The following is a 17,432-nucleotide window of genomic DNA, read 5'->3' as shown; positions in this document are numbered from 1 at the left end:
CCCGCCCCGTCCCCGGTCGCCTCACGGCAGCGCCCGGCGGGACGGCGGCGGGTGAGGGCAGCCTTCAGCGCCGGGGCCCCGATCGGCGGGGAGCCGGAGCCGGGTGGCACCTCGCCGCTCTTCCCCACCCGGCAAATCCCCTCTGCCAGGCGCCTGTCAGCCGCCGCCCCGAGCCCGGTGCCCTCCGTTCCCGCCATCTGCCTCCCAGGCCCCCTTCCCTCAGCGGCCCTGTCAGAGGCGCCCACCTCTTGCTGCGGGAGCCGAAAGCCAGAGCCACGCCGGGGGTGCCGGCCAGGCCTCCCTGCGCCCCGAGAGCACATCACTGTAGGCCTGGTTGGGAGGAAGAGGAGTACTGTCTCCAGGCCTGCTCTCCTCCACAGGCCCCTACGTGCCCAGGGACTTGGCCTGCCCTGGCAGTGACCTTCACCGTGCCAGAGGCCCTGTGAGGGTTTGATGCGGGGAAAGGCACTGAGATGACTGTCAGCCACACTCCCACCTCAGTGAAGCTGTGACTGATACTGCTTGCAGTGTTTCAGGCCACTCAAGTTGAAATCTTTGTGTGACACGTTAAATATTGCCTGTGATGGAGATGAAAGATCAGGGAAGAAAGAGGCAAAGTGTTTGTGGCCCTTCTTGGCCATTGGCTGCAAGCGTTATCAATTCCCTGCCAGTTTTAATGGCTCAGTGCTCACACACAGATTGCATTCTTGGCAAATAAATAGCGGCCTTGGCCAATATACAATGAAAAAAATCCTTTTGAGTTGTTGGTTATGAAAAAGACATGAAAGGGGGTGGTTTTTTCCTTCTCCTATTGGGCAAGCCACGCCATTTGAAGGATTTCTGTTCTAATAATATCGCATCCATGTTAGAGAAAGTGTATTTTTCACGTACAGTGATTCCCGGGTCTATCCATGTAGTATCACCAGAGGAGCTGCAGTAATTGCAGGAAGGAATGACTTGGCAGGACTTTTCTGTCATTTCACATCAAAGGCAAAGGGACATCTCTGTGAACGTATGGCAGGCAGCACGTACTTACATGCCCAGCTGTTCTTCAGCTTGTGTCTTCTTGCATGGATTCTTTCTTTTACCATTAGAAATAACTAGGTAGAGGGGTACACAACCGCCTGCATGAGGGTAGACAGTCAGTGATGGGTCAACATTGATATGTTAAGAACTGCTGTTTGCTTTGGGCAGACCTCCAAAAAATCAGATCTCTTCAGTACGGTCAGCTCTGGCCTGATCCTGAACAGAGCGGAGCATTGACATTTCTCATTGACCTGTCATCAACCTCTCTTTAGATCATGCAAAGGAAGTGAAAAGTGTCAGAGCAGTCTGTCAGACAGCAATCACCTCTTAGTTAATGGCATGGGGACAACAGAAGCGCTAAGAATATTAGAAAGAAGCCATAAAGACCGTGCCTGGGGTTCCATTTACTACCAGCAAATGGAGGAAATAACAAACAGGGCATGTTAGACCAGTTAACAGATTGACCTGATCTGCTGTTGTGCCTCACTGAGTAACTGTGAGCTTTGTCCCTAGTGGATCTGCTCAGTCTCGTCACAGGAGCTATATGAAGGTCCACATCTTAACCATCTTTGCAAAGCTCCCATAGAGATCACTGCAAACAAAGCCAAAATGAGGAAAAAGAGAGGCAAAGCAATGGTGCTTTAGTCGGCGTCAGTGACTGGGTCTTATCCAGGGACCTGTGAGCTCTCAGCTTAGCTCTGCTGCTGAGGCATCCATACATCCCTGGGCAAGTCAGTTCTTTTTGCCTCATTTTGCCTCTGTAAAATGGGAAGAGCAATGCTACCTGCCTTACTGGGTGGTTGCATGTTTGCTTAAGTACTGTTCTCCAGTCTGGGCATATGGAGGGGATGTATGTCTGAACATTGCAATTGTTGTAATAATATTACGATGAAAATAAAGCAAAGCCCAAACCTATGAATAGTATTAAATTCTCAACAATAGGAAGGGTAGCTGTATCAATCAGAAAGAAACCAAATTGACCATGAGACAAGCAGAGAACGGATTAGCCTGTGCTTGACAGATGGTGCCAGGGACTGATGTTTTTATTTCCCTTGCAGAGGAGCTTAGAGAAAGGGGGACAGGGGAGGGTGAGGTAGGGCACATTTATTAGAATGAAGGAGCAGGCTGTAGCAGCTCCACTGAAAAACACCAAAAATACCAAAAGCAATTTCCAATTAGTTTGTAAGGGACATGCTACATATCAGCTGCAGGGTGAAAAACAGGAACAGCAATATTGTACCACATGCCACTTTTAATTTTCAAAGCAGCCTGAAAACATTAATTAATCCTCCTCTAACATAGGGAAATGCAGTGTAGTCAGCAGTTTGTTCCTTTACTTCCGATGCCAGGATTTGGGAAGACCCTGGGCCTTTTCCACAGCTGATTCGTATCACAATAGCTCAAATGACTCTGGAGGAGCCAGTCCTCTGTGCAGCACTGCTGAGCAGAAAAGGCTGTGTTAGATCTGGAACTTCATGAACCAGAGAAAAGGGAGATGCCTGCACCCAGTCAGCCTTAGTAAGGCCCACCTTTAATATTTGTCTAAATCCATTTTCCAGCGCTGTGAGCAAATCTATAGGAAGCATTTCAGAGAAAATTAGGTGACTGAGGAATTTATCACAATCTCAGAACGAATTGTGCAGTGAAACTCAGACACCAACATATTGATCTAATTAAAACCTCTGACAAAACTTCAGTGGAATTCAGCGGGACCTGGGTACGTCTCATTGAATTAGTGTCAGGGCTTGGGGGCTGCTTGTGCAGATCTTCTCTCTTGAAAGAGAAAATGTTACAGCTTAGTGGTTTTTACTCCTACTCAGTCTCCAGAACCACTATTAATTTTCCAGTACAGTTGTGAATTCCTGTGTGGCAAAGCTGAGCCTACCAAACCAGGCGTGCCTGAGGTGGGACAATGATCTAGCGGGATTTTCCATTGCTGTTTCTCCCATGCCCAGGATTTCTGGCAGCAGAGAGGAGGCAGCTGAAATACAGAGCTAGACTTACAGGCTGTGATCTCTGAGAGGCAGCTTGGCTCCTAGATGCCCCTTCTATGCCTTCTCAGCTTTGCCTCACATCAAAGGCTGGGTTCATCCCACTAGCTGCTCTTGTTATTTGACAGTGGCTACTGATAGCCTGTGTTTTTCAGTGGAGATGGTACAGCCTGCAGCTTCATTCTCATAAAGTAAGCCTACTGACACACAAAAAAATTTAATTGCCTTTCATTTTCCCTCACAAACTGACGACTATTGCTTTTGGCTTAACCTGAAAGCTGACATGGGCACAAGTGCCGTTCACAGATACTGTTTCAGTTGGCTGTGTTTTGCCAGAGGAAATTATTTATACAGTTAATCTCAACATCAGAAGATGAAGATCAGTGATGAGGAGGTCCCTCCATGCCCTCTCCATAATGGCAGAGCTAGTCTTACTACCCTGTCACCATACCTAGAGCTGTTGGCCAGATTTTAAAAGGTGTTTAAGTGTAAAACCCCAAAGCACCCAGGAGCCATATCAAAGAAAGAACTTAATGTCCAAAGAGGGACTCAGAATTTACGTGCTGTTATTAAGATATCAGGAACGGAGACAGTAAGCAGGCCTGATGCCAGGGAATGCATAACGCTCTCCTGCAGAAACGAAGAGTCATCGCTGTGAACGCCGCAGCTCAGGGAGGCCGGCAGAGGGACACAAATCACCCTGAAGCCAGTCACTATTGCAGTGAGCGGGACTCACTGCCATTCCCTAGCAAAGAAAGCAAGGTTGCTAAGTAGGATGGGTGGCGATACAAACATATCAAAGATGGGACAGGGATCTCACAGGTTTTTTGCATTGCTAGGCCTTCTTTTTTCAGTCTTCCACAGTGGAGGACAATTACTGAAATAAGGAGAGCTTTCAGGTTGTGGTCTCCTGCAAAGGGTCAGGCTGATGATTGTTATTCTTTCCATATACAGGCTCACATAACCACCTTATCTTGCGAGGGACAGGGTCACTTCATCCCTCTTTTCTAGAAAAAGTTTAGAAACCTGACCCTGCTCAGAAGATCACGAGAGGCTTGGAGAACAGGCTACCTGTATGACAGCTGTGTGCTTGTGCTTTCCTCTGCTGCTGTCTCACAAATCACTGTACAGCGGCAATGCTCTGCAAGATCATGTGAGTTATCAATCTGAGAGAGATTTTACCAGGTGTCCAACACATGGATGATAGCCATCTGATTATGGGACTTCCTCCACACAAAGTCTTGGTTTGATGCACATGTGAGTGGAGAGAAGATGCAATGGGGCGGCGCTCCGGTTGACCCAGCTGAACAGGGCAGGCAGTGATCCAGCTGCCAACTCCCCTGTATTTTACAGTAGGTGATTTCAAGTGAGCTTTCATCCTCAGCTGAGGAGGTAAAGCTGGAACCATTCCTTTGGCACAGAAAAACATCGTAACAGCTGTCTAGCAGGAGAGGAGATAAACATTTTGGGGGAGAGCAGCTACTCCAATGCACGTGGACTTCATCAAACAGTCTGGGCTGTCCCTATTGTTTGTGAGCACTGGATGAGAACAAAGACAGATTGGGCTAGAAAGGGCCCCACACAGAGACATTCAGAGCACATACAGAATAGGACACTTTAATGGCTACACTGGATCACCGTTTTTTGATAAAATCAGAGGAATCTACTAGCTTGGGAATATATATACACAAACCTGAGGCCCAGATGAATTCCCATAATTTTCTTTTTGGTTGCACTTATCAAGAGATGGAACTGGTCCATTACAATTGTCATTTCACAGACAGGAGAGTGCGGAAAAAAATCTTTGTAGCATTGTCAGTCTTTTTAATTCACTGTTCCTAGAGCTCTGGGTGGGGCTTCCCAGCTACAGTCAACACAACGTTTCCTTGAAGGTCTTGGAGCTGATTCAATATTGCTATCAGCCTTTGAACAGTACCACCCCCTGCTCAGGAGGCACACTTTGGGTGTCAAAGGTGAGCCTATTCAAAGGGAAAGAGCCAGCCCCACTCTAGACTTACTACTCTCTTTTGTTCATAGATATCTACCCAAAGACATTTATCAAAGATGCTAAATTCAAAGGGAGCAGAGAGCAAAAGGCAAGCAAAGCCTGGGGGAAGAAACAAGCAGCCCACATAAAAAGGGGAGACAGGACATGCAAGGGAAGGGAACAGGACATGGAAGCCTACCCAATAAGTGGGTATCCATACCACTGGAATGGTGGGGGAGAGACTTGTTTTGCAATCTTCTTGACAACCTAGTAGTACTTGGTTGTTGTCAGACACTCCTGCGAAGGCAGAGTGCACGTAAGACCGGGAGGAGAGCTCAGCAGATGTGTGTCCGTGTTTAAAGCCAGTCTCCAGGATGGAGAAACCTTGAGAAGGCAGAGTTCAAATCTGGTTTCTGTCCAGCAGCCATGACTTGTGGGTGGCACCACCTCCCTTAATGCACAGTGTGTTTCAACAAGTGAAGCTTGCACCTGATGAAACAGAAAATGCCTAGCTCCCCTTCTGCAAATGCTTTAGAGGTCTGTGAGGGGGCTGTCAACTCGGAGACCAGCTGTACAGCTGAGTAAACAATAATGTATTTGCCTCTGGGACAAACTAGGAGAGATGATGCATGGTTTATTCCAGGGCATTACTGAGACCACCACAGAAGCGAGAAAGGATTTCTTTCCTTCCCAGGTACAATAGTAACAAAAAGCTGGAAGCTATCTGCAGGTCTTCCATCAGAACGTATAGTGATGAGACTTTGTACTTACACAGTATCATGCACACAAAGATTTTAAAGTACTTTGCTAAGCTGAGTAAGCAGTGCAATTCTTGGTGCAGAGATAAAAATTGGAGTACAAGAGAGGCAAAACAAATGATCTGGAGCCCCTTGTCCTGCCACAGGGGGAATGGCAGGGTTAGGCCAGGAGCGCAAGGCAAAGAATCTTCCATTTGTTGTGTGCTCCAGGCTCCAGTTTGGCCAAGAGCCCAAGGGAAGGGTGCTTAGGGGCTTTCATGTGGTCAGTTGCTTATATGGCAAATAATATAATATTCAGCACATGTGATTAGCCTTACACAGGACAGGCTCCAAGTTAGACTAGCAAGGGACTTGCTAGTAAAGGTAGCCCGAGTCAGTCGTAAGCCAGTGAACTAGGTGAAAACAGGAAGAGTAAGGAGTGCTACCCGTTTAAACTCAAGATGGGCTCACAAAACTGTAGAGCGGCATGCATGTAAGCAACCCACAACATGCCTGATTCAGTTTTCTATTTCACTGGGACTACACATACAGATTCCTCACATTTGGCAGAGGTGAGCAAGCTTTCTTCCTAGATTTGCAGGACATGACACGAAGGGGGTTTTGGCCTTCACAGATGATTATGCATCAACAAGTATATCACAGGCAGGCAACAGGGCATCAACAGTACCTCAGCAGGGAGCTGAGCTGCAGCAATGACAACTTGAAATGGGACCTGTACACCCAACAGAGCACAGGGTGGAGGGCGCAGCAGGCTAGGTCCTGGAAGAAGGTGGCTTTAAGGAAAGAGTTGGACACTCCATGCGTTTTGAGGGGGCACAAAGCAAGAACAAAGCAAATAAAAACAGTAATTTGCCAATAAAGCATGGAAGAATATTCCATCATTACTGTTGCATCATTATTAGTCAAGCTTCTAGGCATCTGCTAATGTGACAGCTAATTATTATTATTATTACAGTGTTTAGACAGATTTTTAAAAGGCATCATGTAGGTGCCTCACTCCCATTCATTTCAGAGAGACTTAGGCAACAGGGACTTAGCTTGTAGTCCAGCCTCAGCCTGGAATGTGGGAGGCTAGATGAAGTGATCATCCCTTCATGAATCTCTAAACAGCAAAAAGCAAATGTACTTTCACAGGTGCCCTGTTAAAATCTAGACTGGTTTGAAAAGACTCATTAGACTAAACTAACTAACCAATCTAATGCTACATCTTAACCCTTGAAAACCACATTGTGAAAAACAGTCTCCACCTCACGCTAAGTTCTGAACAGGAAAGATCATAGTATACCTGCAAAGGTGTGTTGTGCCTCCTCCTGTTGCATTCAGATACATTAATCATATAGCAATGAAGAGAAGATAACAGCAATGAGACAATACCAGCACAGCAAGACAGGGTTTAATTTAATGGAAAAATACTGCTGTAAGGACTGCAAACCCAGGAAACAGCCTGTTACCATCAGCAGGAGAGCTGGGTGTTGGGCTCCCTCAGATGTCACCTTCACAGGCAAAATGCCATTGAAAAGCTGCTCTCTCATGGGCTATGCTAGTATGGTCTCTAGTGAGCTATCAAGATAACTTCTTTACAGGCCAGTTAGTAAGGCTAATGCTGCAGGTCTGGAAGGAGCCCTGAGAACATGTGGTCATCTGCATGTCCAAGCATACCCCGTGGTTTAGTAGAGCTTAGGACACCATCAGACTCATAATTCACACCGAGTGGAGAGATGACAGGAATGCCTAGCCCATGCTTACTTAACACCACCAGCCACCCCCCACCTCCACTGACTAACTCAACAGCATTCAAAAAGCAAACTCCAGAGGGATGAGTAGATGGATAGGAAGAAGCCTGTAGCAGACAACAGAAGGGACCCATATAAACCCATTCCTAAGATAAAAAGGAGGAGCTGCAAACTGTAAGTAGATACATTCCTCATGGGACTAATTTTTGCAAGTATGAATAGACAGCTCTGCATGAGTGAAGATGAAGTGCCACAAGTAGCTGGACCTCCTTGCAAAGGGTGCTAGACTGAACTGGCTTCTTCCAGTAACTTAAATGAGGGCAGGCTTAACTCCAGAATATTTACCAGGGAACAGCAATGGCCTGCTGTTCCCAAAGGGCAGGCAAGCCAGGAGCCAAACACAATCCCAGCACAAGCAGTGCCCTCAGTGATGGAGCACAGTCCCACAAGACCTAAACACAGCAAGCAGGGACAGATGCTGATAGCAGGGTCCATCAGCAGCCGCAGACACAGCAAGCAATGAACCAGGTCCAGACTCCATGCAGAAACAAAAGGAAACAGAACCAGGACTGGAGACAAGCTGTAACATATACCTCAGGGACCCATCCAGGAGAACAACTACCTACAGTGGAGGTCCACAGTCCATCCCTGAGGCGAGGCGAGGCGAGGCCAGAGGCAGGGCTGCAGACAGGCACACCTGCAACACAGGTCAGGCAGGAACCAAACAAATGCTCAGTCCAGAGCTTAAATGGAGCCCTGGAGCCTATGGGCAGGGGGTGCAGGTGGAGGGGTGCAGGTAAGGCTGGTCAGTGCAATTAAGGCCATTTAGTGCCCTCAGGGCCATGCCTATATTTTAGAGTTAAAATGGCACCACTAACTGAGGAAGTGGATGATAGGAACAGGTTAATTTGAACTTCTGATAGTACAGCACTTATGTTGCAATTTCCTAATTCGTGTTTTTTAAAAATTCAACTGTTATAATTCAGTATGACCTTTCTCCGTGGAAATGTACTGACCTTGGTCTGGTGGAATCTCGGGTTCAAATCTGATCAGTTAGCAAGAGAAACGTGTCTGATCTCATTCCAATTCCTTGCAGATTTTTGCCCCAGAAATCATGCACACGCTTGGCAGTTTCTAATTCGCTTTGGGGAGATCCAGTTTTAGATAGCTGAGAATAAACTAAGTCAAGAAGCAGCACATCACAAGGACTGGGATGCTTTTAAACCTGACACTCGATTGACCTGTGTTTTCTTCTTTTCCTGTCTCCCCAGTACCAATTCAGTAGTAATCTCACAGAGCCCTTCTGTACTTTTCATCCCCTGCCAGATAAAATCTGGTAGTCAAACCTACTGGAGTTTGGGGTTTGTCTGTTTTTTTTTTTCTTGCTGGGTTGGTCTTGTTTTTTTTTTTCATGCCACCTCAAGCTGAGAAGCAAACTCAGAACCTCACAGCGTGCAGACAGTGTAACCACTTGTGAGCAAAGGGGTCTGGCTTCTCCCAGGTCACGTAAGTCCTGAGCAAATGTGTTTCTGTTTGGAAGACTTCTTGTGGGTAGCTCCCAAAGGAACAGAACAATGCAGTACTCCTTCCCCCAAAATAGCAAGCAAACAAGATAAATCCAGTGACACTTACACACAAAAAAATGGGAGCTGATGAAACAAATGGAGCAGCTCAGGACTAGGGGCAGAAAAGCAAAATGACAGAGCCAAGAGATGGATTAAAAATAAATAGGTCAAAATCTGTCTGAAACACCAGGAGAAGCTTTCCCTGGCAAATTCACTTCAGCACCTGATACGTAACTGAAAGCAGAGTTGAACCGTGTGTCAGGCAGGTGAGTTTTCTGTGGTTGTTAATTACCCCCCAGTTTCTGAAGGCACCATTAATGGCTATCAATAGCATGTGAAGCATCACGCTCTTGCCTACGTCCCTAACTTCTAGGACAGTGATGCATACATAAGCCATGTTAAATTGCCATACAGCCGTCCACGGGCAGCCCACATACTTGCATCTGTGCTAGCTCACGGTTACTAATAGTTGTCATCATTAGCTGCTGAAAAATGAACATTGTGGATCTCGGGGGGGGGGGGTGGGGGGTGGGGGGGGTGTAGGTTAGTGTGCAGTGACTCACTACGTACACCCCTGAGCAAAACACAATTGGGGCTGAACAAGAGATGGTTGCTAAATGATCAATTTAAGTTAATCGAGAGTTCATTATTCGTGGGTTTTTATTCTGGGTAACCTGGGAGGTTTTCTTTTGTGTGGCATAGCTCTGTCTACATTGACTCATCACACTTGAGGGCAAATGATCCTTAGCCCTCGTCTTAGCTATTAAATTACTGCTATGCAGCTTGTTTGTTTTATCTGTTCCTCAGTTCTTTGGCCCATACTCACAATCTGATCTTTCATTTGCATGTATGCAGTGGCAAGCCCCAGCTCTGAGTTAGCTGTTGAATACAGAAGTCTAGGTAATGCTGGGACAAAGCTGAGAAACATAAATTAAATTGAAACCTAGAGAAATTTGTCTTGACACCGCTGCTTAAAGTAAGCAAACTGAGCAAACAGTGAGCTGAAATAACTGTGTATATATACCATTTGAAAATAGCCTGAGGCGCTACGTTAAGGCAGGAGACCACCTTATAAAAGAGGCCTTTTATGCATATCTCACTGTAATATCATAACCCAATGATTTTCTTGCCTCAAGCAAACCAGTGTTTGGGAGTTTCTTACAGATTGTTCCTCCTCACTGTGCACAGTGTGCTTGATTCTCCACTGCTTTGCTTTTTGTGGAGTCATTTAAGCCTGGGCTAAGCTATGCGATCCCTCCTCTCTAGGAGAGCGTTGTAGAATTATAAATACTCAACATGAGACAGAGAGGTTTAGAAATCAATTTTTGGCTCATGACAGCAGCTCTCAAACTGAGACCCACAGCATCGAGGAATTCTTTCCTACCAGCTGAGCAGGACTCAGCTTTCCAACTAACACTGGTCTTTTTCCTCATTTCTAGAAACCAGCATATGTCAAGTGGAAAGGCAAATACAGGAAATAATTTCCTGATGTTACTCTCCTGTTAGTTTTACATGTAACTGTTGGAGCTGTAGCAAAACTGAGCTGTGGCGAGGGAAGAGGAGGCCATCTGTGCTATGATGAATAGGAGAGGAGGCCTCCACAAGGCACTCACATGAGTCTACGCCAACAAAAAGGCTGGCAGAACGCGAGGGCTTTGCTGTTGGTCCTACAAGCAAATCACCCTTAGTGCTCTGCGTGATGGCAGAAACCCATCTCAACTTTTTTTTCTATACAAACTCATATAAAGCAGAAGGGAGGTAAAGGAATGGGTTACATCCATCCAGGCAAAGAAGTCAGGAATAAACATTGCTTCAAAGTACAGAAGAAGCATACAGAGGTGTGATGAGTAGGTGCAGTTTATTTCTCCTGTCTCCTGCGCTTGCTGTGACTGCAGGCTCTCAGGACCTGCACTGCATGCTGCCTTGCACTTTGGCAGGCATCGAGGAAATCAATTCCAAGCTTTGTTCACAGACATTTTCCACATCTTTCCTGTTTTCAGCTGTGACCCTGCCCTCTGAGGCCCTCACTGGGACCTGGGAGCTGAAGGCAAAACATTTCAGGTTGCAGTTGTGAATATACTTGAATATAGCCTTTAGATCAGTTCAGATGCTGGTGAGAAAGGGGTTAATCTATTCCCAGGCGGGAGTAGTCTGCAGGCAGGGATTTGGAAGGCAGTAGGGGCTGTACCAGATGTGAGGGAACTGATTAACTCACTGCATGCCCCCGAACCACAGAGGAGCTGTGCATAATTGGTACCTTATTTTAGCAGGGAATGGTTTTTAGAATGGGATCTATAACTAAGAGCTTAGATTAAATCCACCCTGATTTGGAAGAGAGAAGCAGAGAAAACAGCTGGGACTGTCTGGTACCACAGTGGTCTGGGCTTTATCCTTTCTTGAAGCTGAGGGAAGAAAACCTTAAGGAAACCACACATTTCTGTCACAGAGTTACCCTGATTTTGTTAGAGGCAAACAGAAGCTTTTCCTACCCCGAAACAGTGTGAATTCTGATAAGTGCTTATTTTTAAAAGGAGTGATTCATAGATACTTATTTTTATTTAAAGATGAATTGTTTTCTGGGGGATTTAAATCTTCCTTGACAGTGTTTATAACTTGAAATGCCACAAAGCAGGGCTGTCACATAGCAATTCGAGGATAATACTGATGAGAAGAGAAAGAGAAACTGGCTATTCTCTGTCTGGATGGGAAGGAGCTGCAGACAGCGAGCAAACAGAGCCATGTGAAACGCTGCTAGAAGCAACCTCGAGAGGTCACCTCTGTTGCTAGGCAGGATCTGCTAACACAAGCAAGGAAAGGAAAATTAGCCTCGGAAAATAATTTCAGCTTGAATAATTCAGCCTGGCACTGACATTGAGGCACAGATTTTATCTTTAGAAGCCGATTTTTATTGTGGATGTAACCTTCCTCTCTTTCTCTCTTAGCCGGGTTCGCTTTGAGTGGGGAATGATTCTCAGCCCAAGCTCATGACTGACATTGTCTGGAGTCAGTGTCCGTGACGGTGGCCCCCATCGTGATCCCACCAGTGGAACCAAACCACCTGAAAAATTTGGGCCGAAAGGCCTTGTGTGGACAGCCCTCCAGGGAGACAGTGCTTTTAATTAACTGGCAGAAAATGTCAGTGGGGAATGATTGCCAGTTCCATCTGAGGGGAGCAATCCCAGCTGCATGCTATAATTTCTGTTACCTGTATAGTGGAAAAATCTCACAGTATTAGCTCTTTTTTTCCTCTCAGAGAAGCTAAAAATATGCTTTTTGAAAAACCCAGTGATACTGGTTTGGAATGGGAAAGGGAAGAAGCAAAGAAATCTGGGACCTACATGGAGGGCACACTGACAAATTCGCAAAGTGTTTTCGGTGACAGCAGTTCACAGGGAATATTGGGTTCTGAAAATCATCGTCATCTGTCCCATAAGTAATTATTTGAGTGGATTAGTCACTGCTGGCTTTGGCAGGGCTTTTCATTTGATTTCCAGTAAGAGGCTGCAATCTCCAGTCCTGTCAAACCCGCTTGTGGCACACTGGCCAAAAAAAAGGTCGGTGAGGACAACATGGCATTTGTCTTCTAGGCAAGGGGACAGAAGAATATTGAGTGGCATTTGGGGGGGACAAAAGGAGAGCTGTCTGTTCATATTAGCCTTGGACTGTTTTGGGGTTTTTTTTCTGTACAGTGAGAAGTCCTGGGATCAAGTTAAAATGTGAAAATCTGAGCTTTCTTGGGAAAAAACCCAAAACATTTCCAGCTTCTTGGGTTATGGGGTGCTGATATCAAACAAATGTGGCTTGCATTGGGCTAGTGAGGTGGATCCTACATTGCCAGCTCAAACCTTGCTGCTGTAGAGCAGGAGTGGTGCCTGCCCACCACGAAAACGTGAGGCCACCAACTTGAGCCAGCTCAAGAGCTGCACCAGGGCCCGCTGAGCTGTCTCATCAGCTGGGCGGCCTGGGGAGCGGGGCTTGCTAACCTCATCAGTCGTACCAGTGAAAATCATCCCAACTCAAGACTCATCGTCCAGAGAGAAAATAAATGTCTGCTTGAAGAAACATGATCAGCAGCAATGTCTGAGGGAGAGGGCTTGAAGTCTGAGAGTGTTTGATCATAAATCTTGGGAAACCCTGAAGAAGTCTTCCACTCATATATGAATTTGGTGGCTCTCATTCACACTTCCAGCAGATGTTTATCCAAACGCCATCAACTGCTGTTCGCAAAGGGATTAAAGGGTACAGGAGTCACTGAGGTATCTCTTACCTAGAGCTGGGTTTTAACCATTTCAAAGTGCAACTGCAGTTTCCGCCATACAGTAAACTGCTCTTGGTTACTTAGATACTTTTTCATACTTCCACTTTTCTGAAGGATGATCCGCAGATCCTCCAAATGCAATGAAGTATACTGGCACATTTAATCAGTGTTGATTCCCTGAAGAAGCGCTGGGAAACAGGATTTAGAGACAAGAGCTGAGCATGCTGCATTTGCCGACCATATGCTGGGATATTTTCTTTCAGACTGGGCTCCAACAGTAGCTTGTATTTGCAGGCACAGAAATGGAAACAACACAGATTGGGAGTAAACAGCATTCAAGAATCCTGTTGAGATCTAGCATCCTTTATTTCAGAGAGGGAGGCAAAAGGAAGAAAAAAAGAGAGAATGAGATAAGGGCAGATCACATCAGAGGCTGTGAGGTGAGCCACAGTTCTCGTTGGCGTCCCAGCAAAGAGGAGTTTAAAGGCGGGATTTAAAGGAGGATAATTTGCAGATGTTTATAGGGAAGATGAAATGACGGTGGCTGTAAGAAGGAAACACTCCATGGAACTGGCTAGTTGCCAAATCCCACCATCAAGTGACTTCTGATGAGTAACATAGTCCAGGGTTATGCCAGAGTTTGCATTGCTTCCACATGCATGCAGGAGAGAAATAATGAACCAAGTTGCCTTATCCCTTCAGCTGGTCACAGGACTGCTCCTGTCTGTTCTGATGAGGATGAGCCACTCACTGCTGCACACCGGTTCCTCACCTCCACTCAGCCCACCGAAACTCGCTCTGCCCAAGACTGGAAGGCAGCTGTGCTGGGGACAGGGAGAGCTACGGAGACTCCAGGCCAAGTACATGTATTAGTCACTGCAGGGACCAGGCAGCCAGGATACTGCTTACAGGGAGCCAGGAAAGCAGCTGTTTCGAAGGACCCTCTTAAAACCTGGATTCCTTGGTGTAACACAAGTTGTGCAGAAATTCGTAACTCTTAAGCCTGAGCCTAGTTTTTTTGAAAGGGAGGCCCATCAATCTGCTCCAAAATGTGCTCCCTGCCTACCTTGACTGCCTCTCTCTTCCAGCATCTACCACCCACAGATAGACCACTCTCCCTTTTCCTCTTCCACTGAGTCCACTTCACCTTACCTGCTGCTGTGAACCTGGCAACTTTACCTACAGCCTTTGTCTTACTGACCAACCTGCTCTGCTCCAAAGGCCAGATGCTGTTGGTGAATCTGCATGGTTTAGGGACAGGTAGGAGCTAACACCCAGAGGGAAGCCCAAGCTGCTTTGGGTCAATGAGATATTAATTTAGATTCCTCTCTTTATGACATTTTGCAGGGATATTGTGATGAATGTTTACTGCATAATTAATTATCATATTACATACATTATCAATATTTATTATTGAGAAAAACTTGTGGTGCTTGTTACATGTGTGCAGTGCTTGGCTACAACATAATCCACAGTTATATTCCAGCTACGACTGAGTTAGTTACCTTCTCTCAGAGGCGATCCCTCTGTGTGATGGAGAAGCAGAGTGGCTGCCACCTTCAGGGCTGGAGTCAGACCCGGTAAGGGTGGTGGGGAAGGAGGAGAGGAGGAGGTCCACCACATGACAAGATATTCCATGTAGCAGAGTTCTGGACAATGCAACCAGAATTCGTGGAGGAGAGCAGTTCAGTTGCCATAGCTAGGAGTGGCGGGTATGGCAATATTTCATAGGGCTTTCATGGCTTTGAAGCCAAAACAGACATGAGGCTGTAGCAAGCAGTTGCTGTGCACATGCGAGTCCATGTTTGCTATTCTGAACCAAGGACAGTTTAGCCTGGTTTTCTAAGGAAACGAAGCTTACGCTCTCACGCTGTTTGTCCATCTGTTTCCCCTTCGGTTGTTCCCCAGCAAATCTGGAACCCGTTGGCCAAGGTCAGCCAAATTTGACAGTGGGACAGTGGGCACTTCCCTCTGTGGAGAGCCAGGTGGCCTGATGCAGGGGAAGGCAGGGATAACCCAGCTCTTTAACTGAGAAAGGCAGCAGCCAACTGGCCGTGAGTGCCGGCTGGCCTGTCAGCCCACGCTTGGCTCTGGGTCCACCACAGCTTGTGCCCAGCCACGGACGCTGGGTAAGACCTCGGCTACCAGTGGGCACTAACTGTGTCTGGTGGGGAGAGTTTCCTTCCTAACCATTGCACTAATCAGCTTAACCCTGCAAGATGACATCTGATAAGCTTGAGCTCTCTAAGAAAATCTCTCACAGCCATTTTGTGTTTTGGTGATTAAAAGTATCCTGATAGGAAATGATATATTATTGAAACCCTAATTTTCTCAAGAATCTGTATTTTGGTCTGACAGTATTTTGAAGAAACCCTTTGAGGGAGGTCTTTTTGCAAAGCAATCACAATTGTTATTATAAACACATATCCCTATCAGTCCCTCTGTCTGACCTCACACCATCAGATAAGCAGGCTTAGCCTTCAGATGTCGGTAGGGATTACTTTATATCTGTCCATAGAGGTGACTGGGATAAAGTGATCTTTTCTGCAAATACAGTTTAGGAAGTCACTGCTTACTCATGTGTTAACCTCAGATATGAGCAGGTGACCAAAGACAGGCAGACTGCAGCTTGCCTGCGCTAGTGAGCTATAAATAAAGAGGAGCCTGCAGCTACAGTTGCCTGTGCTCTGCTGCAGGTAAATATTTGTCCATGTAAGTTTAGTGAGGGCAGCTTGCACTCAAATGGCTGACCACAAATCCCTACAGCAGACTGCAATAAAAATGCTTTGGTGGCATCAGCTGCCACAGGTTATTAAGACGCTCAGGAAAAAAATAAAAAGTCCAGTTCATTTTCTCAATGACATGTTGTTGACATAGAAAGTTAGTATTTGATACTAGAGACTCAGATAACGAAGGGTCAGAAGCCAGCTCAGGACATCACCAGCCTCCACCTCCTGGGCTGAGGCAGGAGCAAGTACTTCTAGATCATCCTAAGCACATTTTAAATATCTCAAATGGCAAAGATTTCACAGTCTTCCTAGGCAAACCTAATATTTGTGATACATTTTCATTCTAACGGGTATTTCGTTCTCATTCTCTGATCTGCATCCTCCCTGAAGTGCATTCAGCCTCTGACTTTGATTACAACTGTCCAAGTTCTCAGGAGCTGCTCTCCTATGTCCCAGTGACTTTCCTGGGTTGTAAATCTGACAGCCTCAAGGGTTTTGAATATCCTACTTCCCTAATACATTCAGGATGGGGATCACTCCTGATTCCAGCTTTTTACAGATTTTGGACATGCTAATGAAAAGCTAAGGAACAGAGAGGCTACAGTGCGGGACAGGCTGAGAGAACTCCACTTCCAGACTCCTTGCAACACCCCTGGGTTTTTGCATAGCCACAGCAGGTTGACTGATCTACCCTCTTCATCCCTGCGTACCTCTGCTCCTTTCTGTTCCTGTAAGTAGTAATGAAAACAAGTGCGGAGAAGATGTGCATATAATAGCAGTTGGATGTCCAATACCAGCTTATTCTTTTAAACCCTCCCCAAGCATCTGGGGTTTTTCTGCCACTGTTTGGTACAGGATAGTAGGCTGTATGGTTTGACACGGCACAGCAATTCTTATGTCCGGTGAGTTTGTTTGTTTGACTTGGAATAAGGCAAAACCTTCATAGTTTGGGTAGGAACATCAGAGCCCATCTAAGATGCTACTCAAAAGAACAGTCTGTTGAGGCATATTCGACAGAGAGAGAGTGGGTCACTTGGGTAGGATGCCGTGCAAAGGCAGAGAGGGCAGAGAGCAGAGCGCTGAGGAGGACAAAAGGGGGTGACCACGCTACTCCTGCACCATCACCACCCCCTGCCACTGCTTTGCAAACTCCTCTGTCAGCAGCACCAAAACCAATTTCGTGCCTTTGCTTCTAAGGCCTGTTGTGGCCTCTTTTCGTGCAATCCAGGTGTCTCCATTTAGCAAAGGACAACAGCCTCATTCACTAGATGTTCTTTCCAGTCTGCACCATGCAGCAAAGGAGGTCCTCCATTTAAACACCATGATATCACCTTCAAGGGCATCCTATAAATTCCTTCCTAAAATTCTTCTGTCATAAGCTCTGT

Source organism: Gymnogyps californianus, chromosome 3 (assembly GCF_018139145.2).
Source record: "Gymnogyps californianus isolate 813 chromosome 3, ASM1813914v2, whole genome shotgun sequence".
In the NCBI taxonomy this organism is placed as follows: domain Eukaryota; kingdom Metazoa; phylum Chordata; class Aves; order Accipitriformes; family Cathartidae; genus Gymnogyps; species Gymnogyps californianus.
This window is presented reverse-complemented; position numbering follows the sequence as displayed.